The sequence below is a fragment of the Pimephales promelas genome, assembly GCF_988280905.1.
Source record: "Pimephales promelas chromosome 3 unlocalized genomic scaffold, fPimPro1.hap1.1 SUPER_3_unloc_1, whole genome shotgun sequence".
Taxonomy (NCBI): domain Eukaryota; kingdom Metazoa; phylum Chordata; class Actinopteri; order Cypriniformes; family Leuciscidae; genus Pimephales; species Pimephales promelas.
Window position 1 is genome coordinate 187,729 of NW_028297295.1, and position 16,102 is coordinate 203,830.

The following is a 16,102-nucleotide window of genomic DNA, read 5'->3' on the forward strand; positions in this document are numbered from 1 at the left end:
CAGGCTTTCTGAAGAAACTCAGAGACGATTTCAGGCATTTTGAGGGGGAAAAAAGACAATTTAGGATTTTTGAACCATTTCATTGACTCTTTTTTTTTTTTTTTTTAAACAATAAAGCTTACAGCACCTGGTATTCCCAGGCGGTCTCCCATCCAAGTACTAACCAGGCCCGACCCTGCTTAGCTTCCGAGATCAGACGAGTTCGGGCGTTCTCAAGGTGGTATGGCCGTAAGCAAAATCTGCTGCCAAAATTGGGCTATTTGAATGGTTAGAACATTAGGGTAGTAAACCATATAAAGCTTACTAGGTCTCCCATCCAACAATAAAGCTTACAGCACCTGGTATTCCCAGGCGGTCTCCCATCCAAGTACTAACCAGGCCCGACCCTGCTTAGCTTCCGAGATCAGACGAGTTCGGGCGTTCTCAAGGTGGTATGGCCGTAAGCAAAATCTGCTGCCAAAATTGGGCTATTTGAATGGTTAGAACATTAGGGTAGTAAACCATATAAAGCTTACTAGGTCTCCCATCCAACAATAAAGCTTACAGCACCTGGTATTCCCAGGCGGTCTCCCATCCAAGTACTAACCAGGCCCGACCCTGCTTAGCTTCCGAGATCAGACGAGTTCGGGCGTTCTCAAGGTGGTATGGCCGTAAGCAAAATCTGCTGCCAAAATTGGGCTATTTGAATGGTTAGAACATTAGGGTAGTAAACCATATAAAGCTTACTAGGTCTCCCATCCAACAATAAAGCTTACAGCACCTGGTATTCCCAGGCGGTCTCCCATCCAAGTACTAACCAGGCCCGACCCTGCTTAGCTTCCGAGATCAGACGAGTTCGGGCGTTCTCAAGGTGGTATGGCCGTAAGCAAAATCTGCTGCCAAAATTGGGCTATTTGAATGGTTAGAACATTAGGGTAGTAAACCATATAAAGCTTACTAGGTCTCCCATCCAACAATAAAGCTTACAGCACCTGGTATTCCCAGGCGGTCTCCCATCCAAGTACTAACCAGGCCCGACCCTGCTTAGCTTCCGAGATCAGACGAGTTCGGGCGTTCTCAAGGTGGTATGGCCGTAAGCGAAATCTGCTGCCAAAATTGGGCTATTTGAAGAAAAAAAAAAGAGACTCTTTCAGGCTTTCTGAAGAAACTCAGAGACGATTTCAGGCATTTTGAGGGGGAAAAAAGACAATTTAGGATTTTTGAACAATTTCATTGACTCTTTTTTTTTTTTTTTTTTTTTTAAACAATAAAGCTTACAGCACCTGGTATTCCCAGGCGGTCTCCCATCCAAGTACTAACCAGGCCCGACCCTGCTTAGCTTCCGAGATCAGACGAGTTCGGGCGTTCTCAAGGTGGTATGGCCGTAAGCAACATCTGCTGCCAAAATTGGGCTTTTTGAATGGTTAGAACATTAGGGTAGTAAACCATATAAAGCTTACTAGGTCTCCCATCCAACAATAAAGCTTACAGCACCTGGTATTCCCAGGCGGTCTCCCATCCAAGTACTAACCAGGCCCGACCCTGCTTAGCTTCCGAGATCAGACGAGTTCGGGCGTTCTCAAGGTGGTATGGCCGTAAGCAAAATCTGCTGCCAAAATTGGGCTATTTGAATGGTTAGAACATTAGGGTAGTAAACCATATAAAGCTTACTAGGTCTCCCATCCAACAATAAAGCTTACAGCACCTGGTATTCCCAGGCGGTCTCCCATCCAAGTACTAACCAGGCCCGACCCTGCTTAGCTTCCGAGATCAGACGAGTTCGGGCGTTCTCAAGGTGGTATGGCCGTAAGCGAAATCTGCTGCCAAAATTGGGCTATTTGAAGAAAAAAAAAAGAGACTCTTTCAGGCTTTCTGAAGAAACTCAGAGACGATTTCAGGCATTTTGAGGGGGAAAAAAGACAATTTAGGATTTTTGAACCATTTCATTGACTCTTTTTTTTTTTTTTTTTAAACAATAAAGCTTACAGCACCTGGTATTCCCAGGCGGTCTCCCATCCAAGTACTAACCAGGCCCGACCCTGCTTAGCTTCCGAGATCAGACGAGTTCGGGCGTTCTCAAGGTGGTATGGCCGTAAGCAAAATCTGCTGCCAAAATTGGGCTATTTGAATGGTTAGAACATTAGGGTAGTAAACCATATAAAGCTTACTAGGTCTCCCATCCAACAATAAAGCTTACAGCACCTGGTATTCCCAGGCGGTCTCCCATCCAAGTACTAACCAGGCCCGACCCTGCTTAGCTTCCGAGATTAGACGAGTTCGGGCGTTCTCAAGGTGGTATGGCCGTAAGCAAAATCTGCTGCCAAAATTGGGCTATTTGAATGGTTAGAACATTAGGGTAGTAAACCATATAAAGCTTACTAGGTCTCCCATCCAACAATAAAGCTTACAGCACCTGGTATTCCCAGGCGGTCTCCCATCCAAGTACTAACCAGGCCCGACCCTGCTTAGCTTCCGAGATCAGACGAGTTCGGGCGTTCTCAAGGTGGTATGGCCGTAAGCAAAATCTGCTGCCAAAATTGGGCTATTTGAATGGTTAGAACATTAGGGTAGTAAACCATATAAAGCTTACTAGGTCTCCCATCCAACAATAAAGCTTACAGCACCTGGTATTCCCAGGCGGTCTCCCATCCAAGTACTAACCAGGCCCGACCCTGCTTAGCTTCCGAGATCAGACGAGTTCGGGCGTTCTCAAGGTGGTATGGCCGTAAGCGAAATCTGCTGCCAAAATTGGGCTATTTGAAGAAAAAAAAAAGAGACTCTTTCAGGCTTTCTGAAGAAACTCAGAGACGATTTCAGGCATTTTGAGGGGGAAAAAAGACAATTTAGGATTTTTGAACCATTTCATTGACTCTTTTTTTTTTTTTTTTAAACAATAAAGCTTACAGCACCTGGTATTCCCAGGCGGTCTCCCATCCAAGTACTAACCAGGCCCGACCCTGCTTAGCTTCCGAGATCAGACGAGTTCGGGCGTTCTCAAGGTGGTATGGCCGTAAGCAAAATCTGCTGCCAAAATTGGGCTATTTGAATGGTTAGAACATTAGGGTAGTAAACCATATAAAGCTTACTAGGTCTCCCATCCAACAATAAAGCTTACAGCACCTGGTATTCCCAGGCGGTCTCCCATCCAAGTACTAACCAGGCCCGACCCTGCTTAGCTTCCGAGATCAGACGAGTTCGGGCGTTCTCAAGGTGGTATGGCCGTAAGCTAAATCTGCTGCCAAAATTGGGCTATTTGAATGGTTAGAACATTAGGGTAGTAAACCATATAAAGCTTACTAGGTCTCCCATCCAACAATAAAGCTTACAGCACCTGGTATTCCCAGGCGGTCTCCCATCCAAGTACTAACCAGGCCCGACCCTGCTTAGCTTCCGAGATCAGACGAGTTCGGGCGTTCTCAAGGTGGTATGGCCGTAAGCGAAATCTGCTGCCAAAATTGGGCTATTTGAATGGTTAGAACATTAGGGTAGTAAACCATGTAAAGCTTACTAGGTCTCCCATCCAACAATAAAGCTTACAGCACCTGGTATTCCCAGGCGGTCTCCCATCCAAGTACTAACCAGGCCCGACCCTGCTTAGCTTCCGAGATCAGACGAGTTCGGGCGTTCTCAAGGTGGTATGGCCGTAAGCAAAATCTGCTGCCAAAATTGGGCTATTTGAATGGTTAGAACATTAGGGTAGTAAACCATATAAAGCTTACTAGGTCTCCCATCCAACAATAAAGCTTACAGCACCTGGTATTCCCAGGCGGTCTCCCATCCAAGTACTAACCAGGCCCGACCCTGCTTAGCTTCCGAGATCAGACGAGTTCGGGCGTTCTCAAGGTGGTATGGCCGTAAGCGAAATCTGCTGCCAAAATTGGGCTATTTGAAGAAAAAAAAAAGAGACTCTTTCAGGCTTTCTGAAGAAACTCAGAGACGATTTCAGGCATTTTGAGGGGGAAAAAAGACAATTTAGGATTTTTGAACCATTTCATTGACTCTTTTTTTTTTTTTTTTTTAAACAATAAAGCTTACAGCACCTGGTATTCCCAGGCGGTCTCCCATCCAAGTACTAACCAGGCCCGACCCTGCTTAGCTTCCGAGATCAGACGAGTTCGGGCGTTCTCAAGGTGGTATGGCCGTAAGCAAAATCTGCTGCCAAAATTGGGCTATTTGAATGGTTAGAACATTAGGGTAGTAAACCATATAAAGCTTACTAGGTCTCCCATCCAACAATAAAGCTTACAGCACCTGGTGTTCCCAGGCGGTCTCCCATCCAAGTACTAACCAGGCCCGACCCTGCTTAGCTTCCGAGATCAGACGAGTTCGGGCGTTCTCAAGGTGGTATGGCCGTAAGCAAAATCTGCTGCCAAAATTGGGCTATTTGAATGGTTAGAACATTAGGGTAGTAAACCATATAAAGCTTACTAGGTCTCCCATCCAACAATAAAGCTTACAGCACCTGGTATTCCCAGGCGGTCTCCCATCCAAGTACTAACCAGGCCCGACCCTGCTTAGCTTCCGAGATCAGACGAGTTCGGGCGTTCTCAAGGTGGTATGGCCGTAAGCAAAATCTGCTGCCAAAATTGGGCTATTTGAATGGTTAGAACATTAGGGTAGTAAACCATATAAAGCTTACTAGGTCTCCCATCCAACAATAAAGCTTACAGCACCTGGTATTCCCAGGCGGTCTCCCATCCAAGTACTAACCAGGCCCGACCCTGCTTAGCTTCCGAGATCAGACGAGTTCGGGCGTTCTCAAGGTGGTATGGCCGTAAGCAAAATCTGCTGCCAAAATTGGGCTATTTGAATGGTTAGAACATTAGGGTAGTAAACCATATAAAGCTTACTAGGTCTCCCATCCAACAATAAAGCTTACAGCACCTGGTATTCCCAGGCGGTCTCCCATCCAAGTACTAACCAGGCCCGACCCTGCTTAGCTTCCGAGATCAGACGAGTTCGGGCGTTCTCAAGGTGGTATGGCCGTAAGCGAAATCTGCTGCCAAAATTGGGCTATTTGAAGAAAAAAAAAAGAGACTCTTTCAGGCTTTCTGAAGAAACTCAGAGACGATTTCAGGCATTTTGAGGGGGAAAAAAGACAATTTAGGATTTTTGAACAATTTCATTGACTCTTTTTTTTTTTTTTTTTTTTTTAAACAATAAAGCTTACAGCACCTGGTATTCCCAGGCGGTCTCCCATCCAAGTACTAACCAGGCCCGACCCTGCTTAGCTTCCGAGATCAGACGAGTTCGGGCGTTCTCAAGGTGGTATGGCCGTAAGCAAAATCTGCTGCCAAAATTGGGCTTTTTGAATGGTTAGAACATTAGGGTAGTAAACCATATAAAGCTTACTAGGTCTCCCATCCAACAATAAAGCTTACAGCACCTGGTATTCCCAGGCGGTCTCCCATCCAAGTACTAACCAGGCCCGACCCTGCTTAGCTTCCGAGATCAGACGAGTTCGGGCGTTCTCAAGGTGGTATGGCCGTAAGCAAAATCTGCTGCCAAAATTGGGCTATTTGAATGGTTAGAACATTAGGGTAGTAAACCATATAAAGCTTACTAGGTCTCCCATCCAACAATAAAGCTTACAGCACCTGGTATTCCCAGGCGGTCTCCCATCCAAGTACTAACCAGGCCCGACCCTGCTTAGCTTCCGAGATCAGACGAGTTCGGGCGTTCTCAAGGTGGTATGGCCGTAAGCGAAATCTGCTGCCAAAATTGGGCTATTTGAAGAAAAAAAAAAGAGACTCTTTCAGGCTTTCTGAAGAAACTCAGAGACGATTTCAGGCATTTTGAGGGGGAAAAAAGACAATTTAGGATTTTTGAACCATTTCATTGACTCTTTTTTTTTTTTTTTTTAAACAATAAAGCTTACAGCACCTGGTATTCCCAGGCGGTCTCCCATCCAAGTACTAACCAGGCCCGACCCTGCTTAGCTTCCGAGATCAGACGAGTTCGGGCGTTCTCAAGGTGGTATGGCCGTAAGCAAAATCTGCTGCCAAAATTGGGCTATTTGAATGGTTAGAACATTAGGGTAGTAAACCATATAAAGCTTACTAGGTCTCCCATCCAACAATAAAGCTTACAGCACCTGGTATTCCCAGGCGGTCTCCCATTCAAGTACTAACCAGGCCCGACCCTGCTTAGCTTCCGAGATCAGACGAGTTCGGGCGTTCTCAAGGTGGTATGGCCGTAAGCAAAATCTGCTGCCAAAATTGGGCTATTTGAATGGTTAGAACATTAGGGTAGTAAACCATATAAAGCTTACTAGGTCTCCCATCCAACAATAAAGCTTACAGGACCTGGTATTCCCAGGCGGTCTCCCATCCAAGTACTAACCAGGCCCGACCCTGCTTAGCTTCCGAGATCAGACGAGTTCGGGCGTTCTCAAGGTGGTATGGCCGTAAGCAAAATCTGCTGCCAAAATTGGGCTATTTGAATGGTTAGAACATTAGGGTAGTAAACCATATAAAGCTTACTAGGTCTCCCATCCAACAATAAAGCTTACAGCACCTGGTATTCCCAGGCGGTCTCCCATCCAAGTACTAACCAGGCCCGACCCTGCTTAGCTTCCGAGATCAGACGAGTTCGGGCGTTCTCAAGGTGGTATGGCCGTAAGCGAAATCTGCTGCCAAAATTGGGCTATTTGAAGAAAAAAAAAGAGACTCTTTCAGGCTTTCTGAAGAAACTCAGAGACGATTTCAGGCATTTTGAGGGGGAAAAAAGACAATTTAGGATTTTTGAACCATTTCATTGACTCTTTTTTTTTTTTTTTTTAAACAATAAAGCTTACAGCACCTGGTATTCCCAGGCGGTCTCCCATCCAAGTACTAACCAGGCCCGACCCTGCTTAGCTTCCGAGATCAGACGAGTTCGGGCGTTCTCAAGGTGGTATGGCCGTAAGCAAAATCTGCTGCCAAAATTGGGCTATTTGAATGGTTAGAACATTAGGGTAGTAAACCATATAAAGCTTACTAGGTCTCCCATCCAACAATAAAGCTTACAGCACCTGGTGTTCCCAGGCGGTCTCCCATCCAAGTACTAACCAGGCCCGACCCTGCTTAGCTTCCGAGATCAGACGAGTTCGGGCGTTCTCAAGGTGGTATGGCCGTAAGCAAAATCTGCTGCCAAAATTGGGCTATTTGAATGGTTAGAACATTAGGGTAGTAAACCATATAAAGCTTACTAGGTCTCCCATCCAACAATAAAGCTTACAGCACCTGGTATTCCCAGGCGGTCTCCCATCCAAGTACTAACCAGGCCCGACCCTGCTTAGCTTCCGAGATCAGACGAGTTCGGGCGTTCTCAAGGTGGTATGGCCGTAAGCAAAATCTGCTGCCAAAATTGGGCTATTTGAATGGTTAGAACATTAGGGTAGTAAACCATGTAAAGCTTACTAGGTCTCCCATCCAACAATAAAGCTTACAGCACCTGGTATTCCCAGGCGGTCTCCCATCCAAGTACTAACCAGGCCCGACCCTGCTTAGCTTCCGAGATCAGACGAGTTCGGGCGTTCTCAAGGTGGTATGGCCGTAAGCAAAATCTGCTGCCAAAATTGGGCTATTTGAATGGTTAGAACATTAGGGTAGTAAACCATATAAAGCTTACTAGGTCTCCCATCCAACAATAAAGCTTACAGCACCTGGTATTCCCAGGCGGTCTCCCATCCAAGTACTAACCAGGCCCGACCCTGCTTAGCTTCCGAGATCAGACGAGTTCGGGCGTTCTCAAGGTGGTATGGCCGTAAGCAAAATCTGCTGCCAAAATTGGGCTATTTGAATGGTTAGAACATTAGGGTAGTAAACCATATAAAGCTTACTAGGTCTCCCATCCAACAATAAAGCTTACAGCACCTGGTATTCCCAGGCGGTCTCCCATCCAAGTACTAACCAGGCCCGACCCTGCTTAGCTTCCGAGATCAGACGAGTTCGGGCGTTCTCAAGGTGGTATGGCCGTAAGCGAAATCTGCTGCCAAAATTGGGCTATTTGAAGAAAAAAAAAGAGACTCTTTCAGGCTTTCTGAAGAAACTCAGAGACGATTTCAGGCATTTTGAGGGGGAAAAAGACAATTTAGGATTTTTGAACAATTTCATTGACTCTTTTTTTTTTTTTTTTTTTTTAAACAATAAAGCTTACAGCACCTGGTATTCCCAGGCGGTCTCCCATCCAAGTACTAACCAGGCCCGACCCTGCTTAGCTTCCGAGATCAGACGAGTTCGGGCGTTCTCAAGGTGGTATGGCCGTAAGCAAAATCTGCTGCCAAAATTGGGCTTTTTGAATGGTTAGAACATTAGGGTAGTAAACCATATAAAGCTTACTAGGTCTCCCATCCAACAATAAAGCTTACAGCACCTGGTATTCCCAGGCGGTCTCCCATCCAAGTACTAACCAGGCCCGACCCTGCTTAGCTTCCGAGATCAGACGAGTTCGGGCGTTCTCAAGGTGGTATGGCCGTAAGCCAAATCTGCTGCCAAAATTGGGCTATTTGAATGGTTAGAACATTAGGGTAGTAAACCATATAAAGCTTACTAGGTCTCCCATCCAACAATAAAGCTTACAGCACCTGGTATTCCCAGGCGGTCTCCCATCCAAGTACTAACCAGGCCCGACCCTGCTTAGCTTCCGAGATCAGACGAGTTCGGGCGTTCTCAAGGTGGTATGGCCGTAAGCGAAATCTGCTGCCAAAATTGGGCTATTTGAAGAAAAAAAAAAGAGACTCTTTCAGGCTTTCTGAAGAAACTCAGAGACGATTTCAGGCATTTTGAGGGGGAAAAAAGACAATTTAGGATTTTTGAACCATTTCATTGACTCTTTTTTTTTTTTTTTTTTAAACAATAAAGCTTACAGCACCTGGTATTCCCAGGCGGTCTCCCATCCAAGTACTAACCAGGCCCGACCCTGCTTAGCTTCCGAGATCAGACGAGTTCGGGCGTTCTCAAGGTGGTATGGCCGTAAGCAAAATCTGCTGCCAAAATTGGGCTATTTGAATGGTTAGAACATTAGGGTAGTAAACCATATAAAGCTTACTAGGTCTCCCATCCAACAATAAAGCTTACAGCACCTGGTATTCCCAGGCGGTCTCCCATCCAAGTACTAACCAGGCCCGACCCTGCTTAGCTTCCGAGATCAGACGAGTTCGGGCGTTCTCAAGGTGGTATGGCCGTAAGCAAAATCTGCTGCCAAAATTGGGCTATTTGAATGGTTAGAACATTAGGGTAGTAAACCATATAAAGCTTACTAGGTCTCCCATCCAACAATAAAGCTTACAGCACCTGGTATTCCCAGGCGGTCTCCCATCCAAGTACTAACCAGGCCCGACCCTGCTTAGCTTCCGAGATCAGACGAGTTCGGGCGTTCTCAAGGTGGTATGGCCGTAAGCAAAATCTGCTGCCAAAATTGGGCTATTTGAATGGTTAGAACATTAGGGTAGTAAACCATATAAAGCTTACCAGGTCTCCCATCCAACAATAAAGCTTACAGCACCTGGTATTCCCAGGCGGTCTCCCATCCAAGTACTAACCAGGCCCGACCCTGCTTAGCTTCCGAGATCAGACGAGTTCGGGCGTTCTCAAGGTGGTATGGCCGTAAGCGAAATCTGCTGCCAAAATTGGGCTATTTGAAGAAAAAAAAAAGAGACTCTTTCAGGCTTTCTGAAGAAACTCAGAGACGATTTCAGGCATTTTGAGGGGGAAAAAAGACAATTTAGGATTTTTGAACAATTTCATTGACTCTTTTTTTTTTTTTTTTTTTTTTAAACAATAAAGCTTACAGCACCTGGTATTCCCAGGCGGTCTCCCATCCAAGTACTAACCAGGCCCGACCCTGCTTAGCTTCCGAGATCAGACGAGTTCGGGCGTTCTCAAGGTGGTATGGCCGTAAGCAAAATCTGCTGCCAAAATTGGGCTTTTTGAATGGTTAGAACATTAGGGTAGTAAACCATATAAAGCTTACTAGGTCTCCCATCCAACAATAAAGCTTACAGCACCTGGTATTCCCAGGCGGTCTCCCATCCAAGTACTAACCAGGCCCGACCCTGCTTAGCTTCCGAGATCAGACGAGTTCGGGCGTTCTCAAGGTGGTATGGCCGTAAGCAAAATCTGCTGCCAAAATTGGGCTATTTGAATGGTTAGAACATTAGGGTAGTAAACCATATAAAGCTTACTAGGTCTCCCATCCAACAATAAAGCTTACAGCACCTGGTATTCCCAGGCGGTCTCCCATCCAAGTACTAACCAGGCCCGACCCTGCTTAGCTTCCGAGATCAGACGAGTTCGGGCGTTCTCAAGGTGGTATGGCCGTAAGCAAAATCTGCTGCCAAAATTGGGCTTTTTGAATGGTTAGAACATTAGGGTAGTAAACCATATAAAGCTTACTAGGTCTCCCATCCAACAATAAAGCTTACAGCACCTGGTATTCCCAGGCGGTCTCCCATCCAAGTACTAACCAGGCCCGACCCTGCTTACCTTCCGAGATCAGACGAGTTCGGGCGTTCTCAAGGTGGTATGGCCGTAAGCAAAATCTGCTGCCAAAATTGGGCTATTTGAATGGTTAGAACATTAGGGTAGTAAACCATATAAAGCTTACTAGGTCTCCCATCCAACAATAAAGCTTACAGCACCTGGTATTCCCAGGCGGTCTCCCATTCAAGTACTAACCAGGCCCGACCCTGCTTAGCTTCCGAGATCAGACGAGTTCGGGCGTTCTCAAGGTGGTATGGCCGTAAGCGAAATCTGCTGCCAAAATTGGGCTATTTGAAGAAAAAAAAAAGAGACTCTTTCAGGCTTTCTGAAGAAACTCAGAGACGATTTCAGGCATTTTGAGGGGGAAAAAAGACAATTTAGGATTTTTGAACCATTTCATTGACTCTTTTTTTTTTTTTTTTTTAAACAATAAAGCTTACAGCACCTGGTATTCCCAGGCGGTCTCCCATCCAAGTACTAACCAGGCCCGACCCTGCTTAGCTTCCGAGATCAGACGAGTTCGGGCGTTCTCAAGGTGGTATGGCCGTAAGCAAAATCTGCTGCCAAAATTGGGCTTTTTGAATGGTTAGAACATTAGGGTAGTAAACCATATAAAGCTTACTAGGTCTCCCATCCAACAATAAAGCTTACAGCACCTGGTATTCCCAGGCGGTCTCCCATCCAAGTACTAACCAGGCCCGACCCTGCTTAGCTTCCGAGATCAGACGAGTTCGGGCGTTCTCAAGGTGGTATGGCCGTAAGCAAAATCTGCTGCCAAAATTGGGCTATTTGAATGGTTAGAACATTAGGGTAGTAAACCATATAAAGCTTACTAGGTCTCCCATCCAACAATAAAGCTTACAGCACCTGGTATTCCCAGGCGGTCTCCCATCCAAGTACTAACCAGGCCCGACCCTGCTTAGCTTCCGAGATCAGACGAGTTCGGGCGTTCTCAAGGTGGTATGGCCGTAAGCGAAATCTGCTGCCAAAATTGGGCTATTTGAAGAAAAAAAAAAGAGACTCTTTCAGGCTTTCTGAAGAAACTCAGAGACGATTTCAGGCATTTTGAGGGGGAAAAAAGACAATTTAGGATTTTTGAACCATTTCATTGACTCTTTTTTTTTTTTTTTTTAAACAATAAAGCTTACAGCACCTGGTATTCCCAGGCGGTCTCCCATCCAAGTACTAACCAGGCCCGACCCTGCTTAGCTTCCGAGATCAGACGAGTTCGGGCGTTCTCAAGGTGGTATGGCCGTAAGCAAAATCTGCTGCCAAAATTGGGCTATTTGAATGGTTAGAACATTAGGGTAGTAAACCATATAAAGCTTACTAGGTCTCCCATCCAACAATAAAGCTTACAGCACCTGGTATTCCCAGGCGGTCTCCCATCCAAGTACTAACCAGGCCCGACCCTGCTTAGCTTCCGAGATCAGACGAGTTCGGGCGTTCTCAAGGTGGTATGGCCGTAAGCAAAATCTGCTGCCAAAATTGGGCTATTTGAATGGTTAGAACATTAGGGTAGTAAACCATATAAAGCTTACTAGGTCTCCCATCCAACAATAAAGCTTACAGGACCTGGTATTCCCAGGCGGTCTCCCATCCAAGTACTAACCAGGCCCGACCCTGCTTAGCTTCCGAGATCAGACGAGTTCGGGCGTTCTCAAGGTGGTATGGCCGTAAGCAAAATCTGCTGCCAAAATTGGGCTATTTGAATGGTTAGAACATTAGGGTAGTAAACCATATAAAGCTTACTAGGTCTCCCATCCAACAATAAAGCTTACAGCACCTGGTATTCCCAGGCGGTCTCCCATCCAAGTACTAACCAGGCCCGACCCTGCTTAGCTTCCGAGATCAGACGAGTTCGGGCGTTCTCAAGGTGGTATGGCCGTAAGCGAAATCTGCTGCCAAAATTGGGCTATTTGAAGAAAAAAAAAGAGACTCTTTCAGGCTTTCTGAAGAAACTCAGAGACGATTTCAGGCATTTTGAGGGGGAAAAAAGACAATTTAGGATTTTTGAACCATTTCATTGACTCTTTTTTTTTTTTTTTTTAAACAATAAAGCTTACAGCACCTGGTATTCCCAGGCGGTCTCCCATCCAAGTACTAACCAGGCCCGACCCTGCTTAGCTTCCGAGATCAGACGAGTTCGGGCGTTCTCAAGGTGGTATGGCCGTAAGCAAAATCTGCTGCCAAAATTGGGCTATTTGAATGGTTAGAACATTAGGGTAGTAAACCATATAAAGCTTACTAGGTCTCCCATCCAACAATAAAGCTTACAGCACCTGGTGTTCCCAGGCGGTCTCCCATCCAAGTACTAACCAGGCCCGACCCTGCTTAGCTTCCGAGATCAGACGAGTTCGGGCGTTCTCAAGGTGGTATGGCCGTAAGCAAAATCTGCTGCCAAAATTGGGCTATTTGAATGGTTAGAACATTAGGGTAGTAAACCATATAAAGCTTACTAGGTCTCCCATCCAACAATAAAGCTTACAGCACCTGGTATTCCCAGGCGGTCTCCCATCCAAGTACTAACCAGGCCCGACCCTGCTTAGCTTCCGAGATCAGACGAGTTCGGGCGTTCTCAAGGTGGTATGGCCGTAAGCAAAATCTGCTGCCAAAATTGGGCTATTTGAATGGTTAGAACATTAGGGTAGTAAACCATGTAAAGCTTACTAGGTCTCCCATCCAACAATAAAGCTTACAGCACCTGGTATTCCCAGGCGGTCTCCCATCCAAGTACTAACCAGGCCCGACCCTGCTTAGCTTCCGAGATCAGACGAGTTCGGGCGTTCTCAAGGTGGTATGGCCGTAAGCAAAATCTGCTGCCAAAATTGGGCTATTTGAATGGTTAGAACATTAGGGTAGTAAACCATATAAAGCTTACTAGGTCTCCCATCCAACAATAAAGCTTACAGCACCTGGTATTCCCAGGCGGTCTCCCATCCAAGTACTAACCAGGCCCGACCCTGCTTAGCTTCCGAGATCAGACGAGTTCGGGCGTTCTCAAGGTGGTATGGCCGTAAGCAAAATCTGCTGCCAAAATTGGGCTATTTGAATGGTTAGAACATTAGGGTAGTAAACCATATAAAGCTTACTAGGTCTCCCATCCAACAATAAAGCTTACAGCACCTGGTATTCCCAGGCGGTCTCCCATCCAAGTACTAACCAGGCCCGACCCTGCTTAGCTTCCGAGATCAGACGAGTTCGGGCGTTCTCAAGGTGGTATGGCCGTAAGCGAAATCTGCTGCCAAAATTGGGCTATTTGAAGAAAAAAAAAGAGACTCTTTCAGGCTTTCTGAAGAAACTCAGAGACGATTTCAGGCATTTTGAGGGGGAAAAAGACAATTTAGGATTTTTGAACAATTTCATTGACTCTTTTTTTTTTTTTTTTTTTTTAAACAATAAAGCTTACAGCACCTGGTATTCCCAGGCGGTCTCCCATCCAAGTACTAACCAGGCCCGACCCTGCTTAGCTTCCGAGATCAGACGAGTTCGGGCGTTCTCAAGGTGGTATGGCCGTAAGCAAAATCTGCTGCCAAAATTGGGCTTTTTGAATGGTTAGAACATTAGGGTAGTAAACCATATAAAGCTTACTAGGTCTCCCATCCAACAATAAAGCTTACAGCACCTGGTATTCCCAGGCGGTCTCCCATCCAAGTACTAACCAGGCCCGACCCTGCTTAGCTTCCGAGATCAGACGAGTTCGGGCGTTCTCAAGGTGGTATGGCCGTAAGCCAAATCTGCTGCCAAAATTGGGCTATTTGAATGGTTAGAACATTAGGGTAGTAAACCATATAAAGCTTACTAGGTCTCCCATCCAACAATAAAGCTTACAGCACCTGGTATTCCCAGGCGGTCTCCCATCCAAGTACTAACCAGGCCCGACCCTGCTTAGCTTCCGAGATCAGACGAGTTCGGGCGTTCTCAAGGTGGTATGGCCGTAAGCGAAATCTGCTGCCAAAATTGGGCTATTTGAAGAAAAAAAAAAGAGACTCTTTCAGGCTTTCTGAAGAAACTCAGAGACGATTTCAGGCATTTTGAGGGGGAAAAAAGACAATTTAGGATTTTTGAACCATTTCATTGACTCTTTTTTTTTTTTTTTTTTAAACAATAAAGCTTACAGCACCTGGTATTCCCAGGCGGTCTCCCATCCAAGTACTAACCAGGCCCGACCCTGCTTAGCTTCCGAGATCAGACGAGTTCGGGCGTTCTCAAGGTGGTATGGCCGTAAGCAAAATCTGCTGCCAAAATTGGGCTATTTGAATGGTTAGAACATTAGGGTAGTAAACCATATAAAGCTTACTAGGTCTCCCATCCAACAATAAAGCTTACAGCACCTGGTATTCCCAGGCGGTCTCCCATCCAAGTACTAACCAGGCCCGACCCTGCTTAGCTTCCGAGATCAGACGAGTTCGGGCGTTCTCAAGGTGGTATGGCCGTAAGCAAAATCTGCTGCCAAAATTGGGCTATTTGAATGGTTAGAACATTAGGGTAGTAAACCATATAAAGCTTACTAGGTCTCCCATCCAACAATAAAGCTTACAGCACCTGGTATTCCCAGGCGGTCTCCCATCCAAGTACTAACCAGGCCCGACCCTGCTTAGCTTCCGAGATCAGACGAGTTCGGGCGTTCTCAAGGTGGTATGGCCGTAAGCAAAATCTGCTGCCAAAATTGGGCTATTTGAATGGTTAGAACATTAGGGTAGTAAACCATATAAAGCTTACTAGGTCTCCCATCCAACAATAAAGCTTACAGCACCTGGTATTCCCAGGCGGTCTCCCATCCAAGTACTAACCAGGCCCGACCCTGCTTAGCTTCCGAGATCAGACGAGTTCGGGCGTTCTCAAGGTGGTATGGCCGTAAGCGAAATCTGCTGCCAAAATTGGGCTATTTGAAGAAAAAAAAAAGAGACTCTTTCAGGCTTTCTGAAGAAACTCAGAGACGATTTCAGGCATTTTGAGGGGGAAAAAAGACAATTTAGGATTTTTGAACAATTTCATTGACTCTTTTTTTTTTTTTTTTTTTTTTAAACAATAAAGCTTACAGCACCTGGTATTCCCAGGCGGTCTCCCATCCAAGTACTAACCAGGCCCGACCCTGCTTAGCTTCCGAGATCAGACGAGTTCGGGCGTTCTCAAGGTGGTATGGCCGTAAGCAAAATCTGCTGCCAAAATTGGGCTTTTTGAATGGTTAGAACATTAGGGTAGTAAACCATATAAAGCTTACTAGGTCTCCCATCCAACAATAAAGCTTACAGCACCTGGTATTCCCAGGCGGTCTCCCATCCAAGTACTAACCAGGTCCGACCCTGCTTAGCTTCCGAGATCAGACGAGTTCGGGCGTTCTCAAGGTGGTATGGCCGTAAGCAAAATCTGCTGCCAAAATTGGGCTATTTGAATGGTTAGAACATTAGGGTAGTAAACCATATAAAGCTTACTAGGTCTCCCATCCAACAATAAAGCTTACAGCACCTGGTATTCCCAGGCGGTCTCCCATCCAAGTACTAACCAGGCCCGACCCTGCTTAGCTTCCGAGATCAGACGAGTTCGGGCGTTCTCAAGGTGGTATGGCCGTAAGCAAAATCTGCTGCCAAAATTGGGCTTTTTGAATGGTTAGAACATTAGGGTAGTAAACCATATAAAGCTTACTAGGTCTCCCATCC

General features: G+C 46.0%; 70 non-coding genes across 70 annotated transcripts; all 70 read right to left on the reverse strand.

Annotated features, from left to right (window-relative positions):
* Nucleotides 1-115: 115 nt before the first annotated feature.
* LOC148962820 (5S ribosomal RNA) lies at nt 116-234 on the reverse strand. The gene has a single exon (XR_016151076.1). It is a non-coding gene; the product is annotated as a 5S ribosomal RNA (ribosomal RNA).
* Nucleotides 235-326: 92 nt separating this feature from the next.
* LOC148962821 (5S ribosomal RNA) lies at nt 327-445 on the reverse strand. Its single transcript, XR_016151078.1, has one exon. It is a non-coding gene; the product is annotated as a 5S ribosomal RNA (ribosomal RNA).
* Nucleotides 446-537: 92 nt separating this feature from the next.
* Nucleotides 538-656, reverse strand: LOC148962822 (5S ribosomal RNA). Its single transcript, XR_016151079.1, has one exon. It is a non-coding gene; the product is annotated as a 5S ribosomal RNA (ribosomal RNA).
* Nucleotides 657-748: 92 nt separating this feature from the next.
* LOC148962823 (5S ribosomal RNA) lies at nt 749-867 on the reverse strand. Its single transcript, XR_016151080.1, has one exon. It is a non-coding gene; the product is annotated as a 5S ribosomal RNA (ribosomal RNA).
* A 92-nt stretch (nt 868-959) lies between these two features.
* On the reverse strand, nt 960-1,078 carry LOC148962824 (5S ribosomal RNA). Its single transcript, XR_016151081.1, has one exon. It is a non-coding gene; the product is annotated as a 5S ribosomal RNA (ribosomal RNA).
* A 172-nt stretch (nt 1,079-1,250) lies between these two features.
* Nucleotides 1,251-1,369, reverse strand: LOC148962825 (5S ribosomal RNA). Its single transcript, XR_016151082.1, has one exon. It is a non-coding gene; the product is annotated as a 5S ribosomal RNA (ribosomal RNA).
* Nucleotides 1,370-1,461: 92 nt separating this feature from the next.
* On the reverse strand, nt 1,462-1,580 carry LOC148962826 (5S ribosomal RNA). The gene has a single exon (XR_016151083.1). It is a non-coding gene; the product is annotated as a 5S ribosomal RNA (ribosomal RNA).
* A 92-nt stretch (nt 1,581-1,672) lies between these two features.
* LOC148962827 (5S ribosomal RNA) lies at nt 1,673-1,791 on the reverse strand. Its single transcript, XR_016151084.1, has one exon. It is a non-coding gene; the product is annotated as a 5S ribosomal RNA (ribosomal RNA).
* A 167-nt stretch (nt 1,792-1,958) lies between these two features.
* On the reverse strand, nt 1,959-2,077 carry LOC148962828 (5S ribosomal RNA). Its single transcript, XR_016151085.1, has one exon. It is a non-coding gene; the product is annotated as a 5S ribosomal RNA (ribosomal RNA).
* Nucleotides 2,078-2,169: 92 nt separating this feature from the next.
* LOC148962829 (5S ribosomal RNA) lies at nt 2,170-2,288 on the reverse strand. Its single transcript, XR_016153439.1, has one exon. It is a non-coding gene; the product is annotated as a 5S ribosomal RNA (ribosomal RNA).
* A 92-nt stretch (nt 2,289-2,380) lies between these two features.
* On the reverse strand, nt 2,381-2,499 carry LOC148962830 (5S ribosomal RNA). Its single transcript, XR_016151086.1, has one exon. It is a non-coding gene; the product is annotated as a 5S ribosomal RNA (ribosomal RNA).
* A 92-nt stretch (nt 2,500-2,591) lies between these two features.
* On the reverse strand, nt 2,592-2,710 carry LOC148962831 (5S ribosomal RNA). Its single transcript, XR_016151087.1, has one exon. It is a non-coding gene; the product is annotated as a 5S ribosomal RNA (ribosomal RNA).
* Nucleotides 2,711-2,876: 166 nt separating this feature from the next.
* LOC148962832 (5S ribosomal RNA) lies at nt 2,877-2,995 on the reverse strand. Its single transcript, XR_016151089.1, has one exon. It is a non-coding gene; the product is annotated as a 5S ribosomal RNA (ribosomal RNA).
* A 92-nt stretch (nt 2,996-3,087) lies between these two features.
* On the reverse strand, nt 3,088-3,206 carry LOC148962833 (5S ribosomal RNA). The gene has a single exon (XR_016151090.1). It is a non-coding gene; the product is annotated as a 5S ribosomal RNA (ribosomal RNA).
* A 92-nt stretch (nt 3,207-3,298) lies between these two features.
* On the reverse strand, nt 3,299-3,417 carry LOC148962834 (5S ribosomal RNA). Its single transcript, XR_016151091.1, has one exon. It is a non-coding gene; the product is annotated as a 5S ribosomal RNA (ribosomal RNA).
* Nucleotides 3,418-3,509: 92 nt separating this feature from the next.
* LOC148962835 (5S ribosomal RNA) lies at nt 3,510-3,628 on the reverse strand. The gene has a single exon (XR_016151092.1). It is a non-coding gene; the product is annotated as a 5S ribosomal RNA (ribosomal RNA).
* A 92-nt stretch (nt 3,629-3,720) lies between these two features.
* Nucleotides 3,721-3,839, reverse strand: LOC148962836 (5S ribosomal RNA). Its single transcript, XR_016151093.1, has one exon. It is a non-coding gene; the product is annotated as a 5S ribosomal RNA (ribosomal RNA).
* A 168-nt stretch (nt 3,840-4,007) lies between these two features.
* Nucleotides 4,008-4,126, reverse strand: LOC148962837 (5S ribosomal RNA). Its single transcript, XR_016151094.1, has one exon. It is a non-coding gene; the product is annotated as a 5S ribosomal RNA (ribosomal RNA).
* A 92-nt stretch (nt 4,127-4,218) lies between these two features.
* On the reverse strand, nt 4,219-4,337 carry LOC148962838 (5S ribosomal RNA). The gene has a single exon (XR_016153148.1). It is a non-coding gene; the product is annotated as a 5S ribosomal RNA (ribosomal RNA).
* Nucleotides 4,338-4,429: 92 nt separating this feature from the next.
* On the reverse strand, nt 4,430-4,548 carry LOC148962839 (5S ribosomal RNA). The gene has a single exon (XR_016151095.1). It is a non-coding gene; the product is annotated as a 5S ribosomal RNA (ribosomal RNA).
* Nucleotides 4,549-4,640: 92 nt separating this feature from the next.
* LOC148962840 (5S ribosomal RNA) lies at nt 4,641-4,759 on the reverse strand. The gene has a single exon (XR_016151096.1). It is a non-coding gene; the product is annotated as a 5S ribosomal RNA (ribosomal RNA).
* A 92-nt stretch (nt 4,760-4,851) lies between these two features.
* LOC148962841 (5S ribosomal RNA) lies at nt 4,852-4,970 on the reverse strand. The gene has a single exon (XR_016151097.1). It is a non-coding gene; the product is annotated as a 5S ribosomal RNA (ribosomal RNA).
* A 172-nt stretch (nt 4,971-5,142) lies between these two features.
* Nucleotides 5,143-5,261, reverse strand: LOC148962842 (5S ribosomal RNA). Its single transcript, XR_016151098.1, has one exon. It is a non-coding gene; the product is annotated as a 5S ribosomal RNA (ribosomal RNA).
* Nucleotides 5,262-5,353: 92 nt separating this feature from the next.
* On the reverse strand, nt 5,354-5,472 carry LOC148962843 (5S ribosomal RNA). The gene has a single exon (XR_016151100.1). It is a non-coding gene; the product is annotated as a 5S ribosomal RNA (ribosomal RNA).
* A 92-nt stretch (nt 5,473-5,564) lies between these two features.
* LOC148962844 (5S ribosomal RNA) lies at nt 5,565-5,683 on the reverse strand. The gene has a single exon (XR_016151101.1). It is a non-coding gene; the product is annotated as a 5S ribosomal RNA (ribosomal RNA).
* Nucleotides 5,684-5,850: 167 nt separating this feature from the next.
* LOC148962845 (5S ribosomal RNA) lies at nt 5,851-5,969 on the reverse strand. Its single transcript, XR_016151102.1, has one exon. It is a non-coding gene; the product is annotated as a 5S ribosomal RNA (ribosomal RNA).
* A 92-nt stretch (nt 5,970-6,061) lies between these two features.
* On the reverse strand, nt 6,062-6,180 carry LOC148962846 (5S ribosomal RNA). The gene has a single exon (XR_016153191.1). It is a non-coding gene; the product is annotated as a 5S ribosomal RNA (ribosomal RNA).
* Nucleotides 6,181-6,272: 92 nt separating this feature from the next.
* Nucleotides 6,273-6,391, reverse strand: LOC148962847 (5S ribosomal RNA). Its single transcript, XR_016153401.1, has one exon. It is a non-coding gene; the product is annotated as a 5S ribosomal RNA (ribosomal RNA).
* Nucleotides 6,392-6,483: 92 nt separating this feature from the next.
* LOC148962848 (5S ribosomal RNA) lies at nt 6,484-6,602 on the reverse strand. Its single transcript, XR_016151103.1, has one exon. It is a non-coding gene; the product is annotated as a 5S ribosomal RNA (ribosomal RNA).
* A 166-nt stretch (nt 6,603-6,768) lies between these two features.
* Nucleotides 6,769-6,887, reverse strand: LOC148962849 (5S ribosomal RNA). Its single transcript, XR_016151104.1, has one exon. It is a non-coding gene; the product is annotated as a 5S ribosomal RNA (ribosomal RNA).
* A 92-nt stretch (nt 6,888-6,979) lies between these two features.
* Nucleotides 6,980-7,098, reverse strand: LOC148962850 (5S ribosomal RNA). The gene has a single exon (XR_016153149.1). It is a non-coding gene; the product is annotated as a 5S ribosomal RNA (ribosomal RNA).
* Nucleotides 7,099-7,190: 92 nt separating this feature from the next.
* Nucleotides 7,191-7,309, reverse strand: LOC148962851 (5S ribosomal RNA). Its single transcript, XR_016151105.1, has one exon. It is a non-coding gene; the product is annotated as a 5S ribosomal RNA (ribosomal RNA).
* A 92-nt stretch (nt 7,310-7,401) lies between these two features.
* On the reverse strand, nt 7,402-7,520 carry LOC148962852 (5S ribosomal RNA). The gene has a single exon (XR_016151106.1). It is a non-coding gene; the product is annotated as a 5S ribosomal RNA (ribosomal RNA).
* A 92-nt stretch (nt 7,521-7,612) lies between these two features.
* On the reverse strand, nt 7,613-7,731 carry LOC148962853 (5S ribosomal RNA). The gene has a single exon (XR_016151107.1). It is a non-coding gene; the product is annotated as a 5S ribosomal RNA (ribosomal RNA).
* Nucleotides 7,732-7,823: 92 nt separating this feature from the next.
* LOC148962854 (5S ribosomal RNA) lies at nt 7,824-7,942 on the reverse strand. The gene has a single exon (XR_016151108.1). It is a non-coding gene; the product is annotated as a 5S ribosomal RNA (ribosomal RNA).
* Nucleotides 7,943-8,111: 169 nt separating this feature from the next.
* On the reverse strand, nt 8,112-8,230 carry LOC148962855 (5S ribosomal RNA). Its single transcript, XR_016151109.1, has one exon. It is a non-coding gene; the product is annotated as a 5S ribosomal RNA (ribosomal RNA).
* A 92-nt stretch (nt 8,231-8,322) lies between these two features.
* Nucleotides 8,323-8,441, reverse strand: LOC148962856 (5S ribosomal RNA). Its single transcript, XR_016151111.1, has one exon. It is a non-coding gene; the product is annotated as a 5S ribosomal RNA (ribosomal RNA).
* Nucleotides 8,442-8,533: 92 nt separating this feature from the next.
* LOC148962857 (5S ribosomal RNA) lies at nt 8,534-8,652 on the reverse strand. Its single transcript, XR_016151112.1, has one exon. It is a non-coding gene; the product is annotated as a 5S ribosomal RNA (ribosomal RNA).
* Nucleotides 8,653-8,820: 168 nt separating this feature from the next.
* On the reverse strand, nt 8,821-8,939 carry LOC148962858 (5S ribosomal RNA). The gene has a single exon (XR_016151113.1). It is a non-coding gene; the product is annotated as a 5S ribosomal RNA (ribosomal RNA).
* A 92-nt stretch (nt 8,940-9,031) lies between these two features.
* LOC148962859 (5S ribosomal RNA) lies at nt 9,032-9,150 on the reverse strand. The gene has a single exon (XR_016151114.1). It is a non-coding gene; the product is annotated as a 5S ribosomal RNA (ribosomal RNA).
* A 92-nt stretch (nt 9,151-9,242) lies between these two features.
* On the reverse strand, nt 9,243-9,361 carry LOC148962860 (5S ribosomal RNA). The gene has a single exon (XR_016151115.1). It is a non-coding gene; the product is annotated as a 5S ribosomal RNA (ribosomal RNA).
* Nucleotides 9,362-9,453: 92 nt separating this feature from the next.
* Nucleotides 9,454-9,572, reverse strand: LOC148962861 (5S ribosomal RNA). The gene has a single exon (XR_016151116.1). It is a non-coding gene; the product is annotated as a 5S ribosomal RNA (ribosomal RNA).
* A 172-nt stretch (nt 9,573-9,744) lies between these two features.
* LOC148962862 (5S ribosomal RNA) lies at nt 9,745-9,863 on the reverse strand. Its single transcript, XR_016151117.1, has one exon. It is a non-coding gene; the product is annotated as a 5S ribosomal RNA (ribosomal RNA).
* A 92-nt stretch (nt 9,864-9,955) lies between these two features.
* LOC148962863 (5S ribosomal RNA) lies at nt 9,956-10,074 on the reverse strand. Its single transcript, XR_016151118.1, has one exon. It is a non-coding gene; the product is annotated as a 5S ribosomal RNA (ribosomal RNA).
* Nucleotides 10,075-10,166: 92 nt separating this feature from the next.
* Nucleotides 10,167-10,285, reverse strand: LOC148962864 (5S ribosomal RNA). The gene has a single exon (XR_016151119.1). It is a non-coding gene; the product is annotated as a 5S ribosomal RNA (ribosomal RNA).
* Nucleotides 10,286-10,377: 92 nt separating this feature from the next.
* On the reverse strand, nt 10,378-10,496 carry LOC148962865 (5S ribosomal RNA). The gene has a single exon (XR_016153203.1). It is a non-coding gene; the product is annotated as a 5S ribosomal RNA (ribosomal RNA).
* A 92-nt stretch (nt 10,497-10,588) lies between these two features.
* On the reverse strand, nt 10,589-10,707 carry LOC148962866 (5S ribosomal RNA). Its single transcript, XR_016153192.1, has one exon. It is a non-coding gene; the product is annotated as a 5S ribosomal RNA (ribosomal RNA).
* A 168-nt stretch (nt 10,708-10,875) lies between these two features.
* LOC148962867 (5S ribosomal RNA) lies at nt 10,876-10,994 on the reverse strand. The gene has a single exon (XR_016151120.1). It is a non-coding gene; the product is annotated as a 5S ribosomal RNA (ribosomal RNA).
* Nucleotides 10,995-11,086: 92 nt separating this feature from the next.
* On the reverse strand, nt 11,087-11,205 carry LOC148962868 (5S ribosomal RNA). Its single transcript, XR_016151122.1, has one exon. It is a non-coding gene; the product is annotated as a 5S ribosomal RNA (ribosomal RNA).
* Nucleotides 11,206-11,297: 92 nt separating this feature from the next.
* On the reverse strand, nt 11,298-11,416 carry LOC148962869 (5S ribosomal RNA). Its single transcript, XR_016151123.1, has one exon. It is a non-coding gene; the product is annotated as a 5S ribosomal RNA (ribosomal RNA).
* Nucleotides 11,417-11,583: 167 nt separating this feature from the next.
* On the reverse strand, nt 11,584-11,702 carry LOC148962870 (5S ribosomal RNA). Its single transcript, XR_016151124.1, has one exon. It is a non-coding gene; the product is annotated as a 5S ribosomal RNA (ribosomal RNA).
* A 92-nt stretch (nt 11,703-11,794) lies between these two features.
* On the reverse strand, nt 11,795-11,913 carry LOC148962871 (5S ribosomal RNA). Its single transcript, XR_016151125.1, has one exon. It is a non-coding gene; the product is annotated as a 5S ribosomal RNA (ribosomal RNA).
* Nucleotides 11,914-12,005: 92 nt separating this feature from the next.
* LOC148962872 (5S ribosomal RNA) lies at nt 12,006-12,124 on the reverse strand. The gene has a single exon (XR_016153402.1). It is a non-coding gene; the product is annotated as a 5S ribosomal RNA (ribosomal RNA).
* A 92-nt stretch (nt 12,125-12,216) lies between these two features.
* LOC148962873 (5S ribosomal RNA) lies at nt 12,217-12,335 on the reverse strand. Its single transcript, XR_016151126.1, has one exon. It is a non-coding gene; the product is annotated as a 5S ribosomal RNA (ribosomal RNA).
* Nucleotides 12,336-12,501: 166 nt separating this feature from the next.
* On the reverse strand, nt 12,502-12,620 carry LOC148962874 (5S ribosomal RNA). Its single transcript, XR_016151127.1, has one exon. It is a non-coding gene; the product is annotated as a 5S ribosomal RNA (ribosomal RNA).
* A 92-nt stretch (nt 12,621-12,712) lies between these two features.
* Nucleotides 12,713-12,831, reverse strand: LOC148962875 (5S ribosomal RNA). The gene has a single exon (XR_016153151.1). It is a non-coding gene; the product is annotated as a 5S ribosomal RNA (ribosomal RNA).
* Nucleotides 12,832-12,923: 92 nt separating this feature from the next.
* Nucleotides 12,924-13,042, reverse strand: LOC148962876 (5S ribosomal RNA). Its single transcript, XR_016151128.1, has one exon. It is a non-coding gene; the product is annotated as a 5S ribosomal RNA (ribosomal RNA).
* Nucleotides 13,043-13,134: 92 nt separating this feature from the next.
* LOC148962877 (5S ribosomal RNA) lies at nt 13,135-13,253 on the reverse strand. The gene has a single exon (XR_016151129.1). It is a non-coding gene; the product is annotated as a 5S ribosomal RNA (ribosomal RNA).
* Nucleotides 13,254-13,345: 92 nt separating this feature from the next.
* LOC148962878 (5S ribosomal RNA) lies at nt 13,346-13,464 on the reverse strand. The gene has a single exon (XR_016151130.1). It is a non-coding gene; the product is annotated as a 5S ribosomal RNA (ribosomal RNA).
* A 92-nt stretch (nt 13,465-13,556) lies between these two features.
* On the reverse strand, nt 13,557-13,675 carry LOC148962879 (5S ribosomal RNA). Its single transcript, XR_016151131.1, has one exon. It is a non-coding gene; the product is annotated as a 5S ribosomal RNA (ribosomal RNA).
* A 169-nt stretch (nt 13,676-13,844) lies between these two features.
* On the reverse strand, nt 13,845-13,963 carry LOC148962880 (5S ribosomal RNA). Its single transcript, XR_016151133.1, has one exon. It is a non-coding gene; the product is annotated as a 5S ribosomal RNA (ribosomal RNA).
* A 92-nt stretch (nt 13,964-14,055) lies between these two features.
* Nucleotides 14,056-14,174, reverse strand: LOC148962881 (5S ribosomal RNA). The gene has a single exon (XR_016151134.1). It is a non-coding gene; the product is annotated as a 5S ribosomal RNA (ribosomal RNA).
* A 92-nt stretch (nt 14,175-14,266) lies between these two features.
* Nucleotides 14,267-14,385, reverse strand: LOC148962882 (5S ribosomal RNA). Its single transcript, XR_016151135.1, has one exon. It is a non-coding gene; the product is annotated as a 5S ribosomal RNA (ribosomal RNA).
* A 168-nt stretch (nt 14,386-14,553) lies between these two features.
* On the reverse strand, nt 14,554-14,672 carry LOC148962883 (5S ribosomal RNA). The gene has a single exon (XR_016151136.1). It is a non-coding gene; the product is annotated as a 5S ribosomal RNA (ribosomal RNA).
* A 92-nt stretch (nt 14,673-14,764) lies between these two features.
* Nucleotides 14,765-14,883, reverse strand: LOC148962884 (5S ribosomal RNA). The gene has a single exon (XR_016151137.1). It is a non-coding gene; the product is annotated as a 5S ribosomal RNA (ribosomal RNA).
* A 92-nt stretch (nt 14,884-14,975) lies between these two features.
* Nucleotides 14,976-15,094, reverse strand: LOC148962885 (5S ribosomal RNA). Its single transcript, XR_016151138.1, has one exon. It is a non-coding gene; the product is annotated as a 5S ribosomal RNA (ribosomal RNA).
* Nucleotides 15,095-15,186: 92 nt separating this feature from the next.
* On the reverse strand, nt 15,187-15,305 carry LOC148962886 (5S ribosomal RNA). The gene has a single exon (XR_016151139.1). It is a non-coding gene; the product is annotated as a 5S ribosomal RNA (ribosomal RNA).
* A 172-nt stretch (nt 15,306-15,477) lies between these two features.
* On the reverse strand, nt 15,478-15,596 carry LOC148962887 (5S ribosomal RNA). Its single transcript, XR_016151140.1, has one exon. It is a non-coding gene; the product is annotated as a 5S ribosomal RNA (ribosomal RNA).
* A 92-nt stretch (nt 15,597-15,688) lies between these two features.
* Nucleotides 15,689-15,807, reverse strand: LOC148962888 (5S ribosomal RNA). Its single transcript, XR_016153219.1, has one exon. It is a non-coding gene; the product is annotated as a 5S ribosomal RNA (ribosomal RNA).
* Nucleotides 15,808-15,899: 92 nt separating this feature from the next.
* On the reverse strand, nt 15,900-16,018 carry LOC148962889 (5S ribosomal RNA). The gene has a single exon (XR_016151141.1). It is a non-coding gene; the product is annotated as a 5S ribosomal RNA (ribosomal RNA).
* Nucleotides 16,019-16,102: the final 84 nt, after the last annotated feature.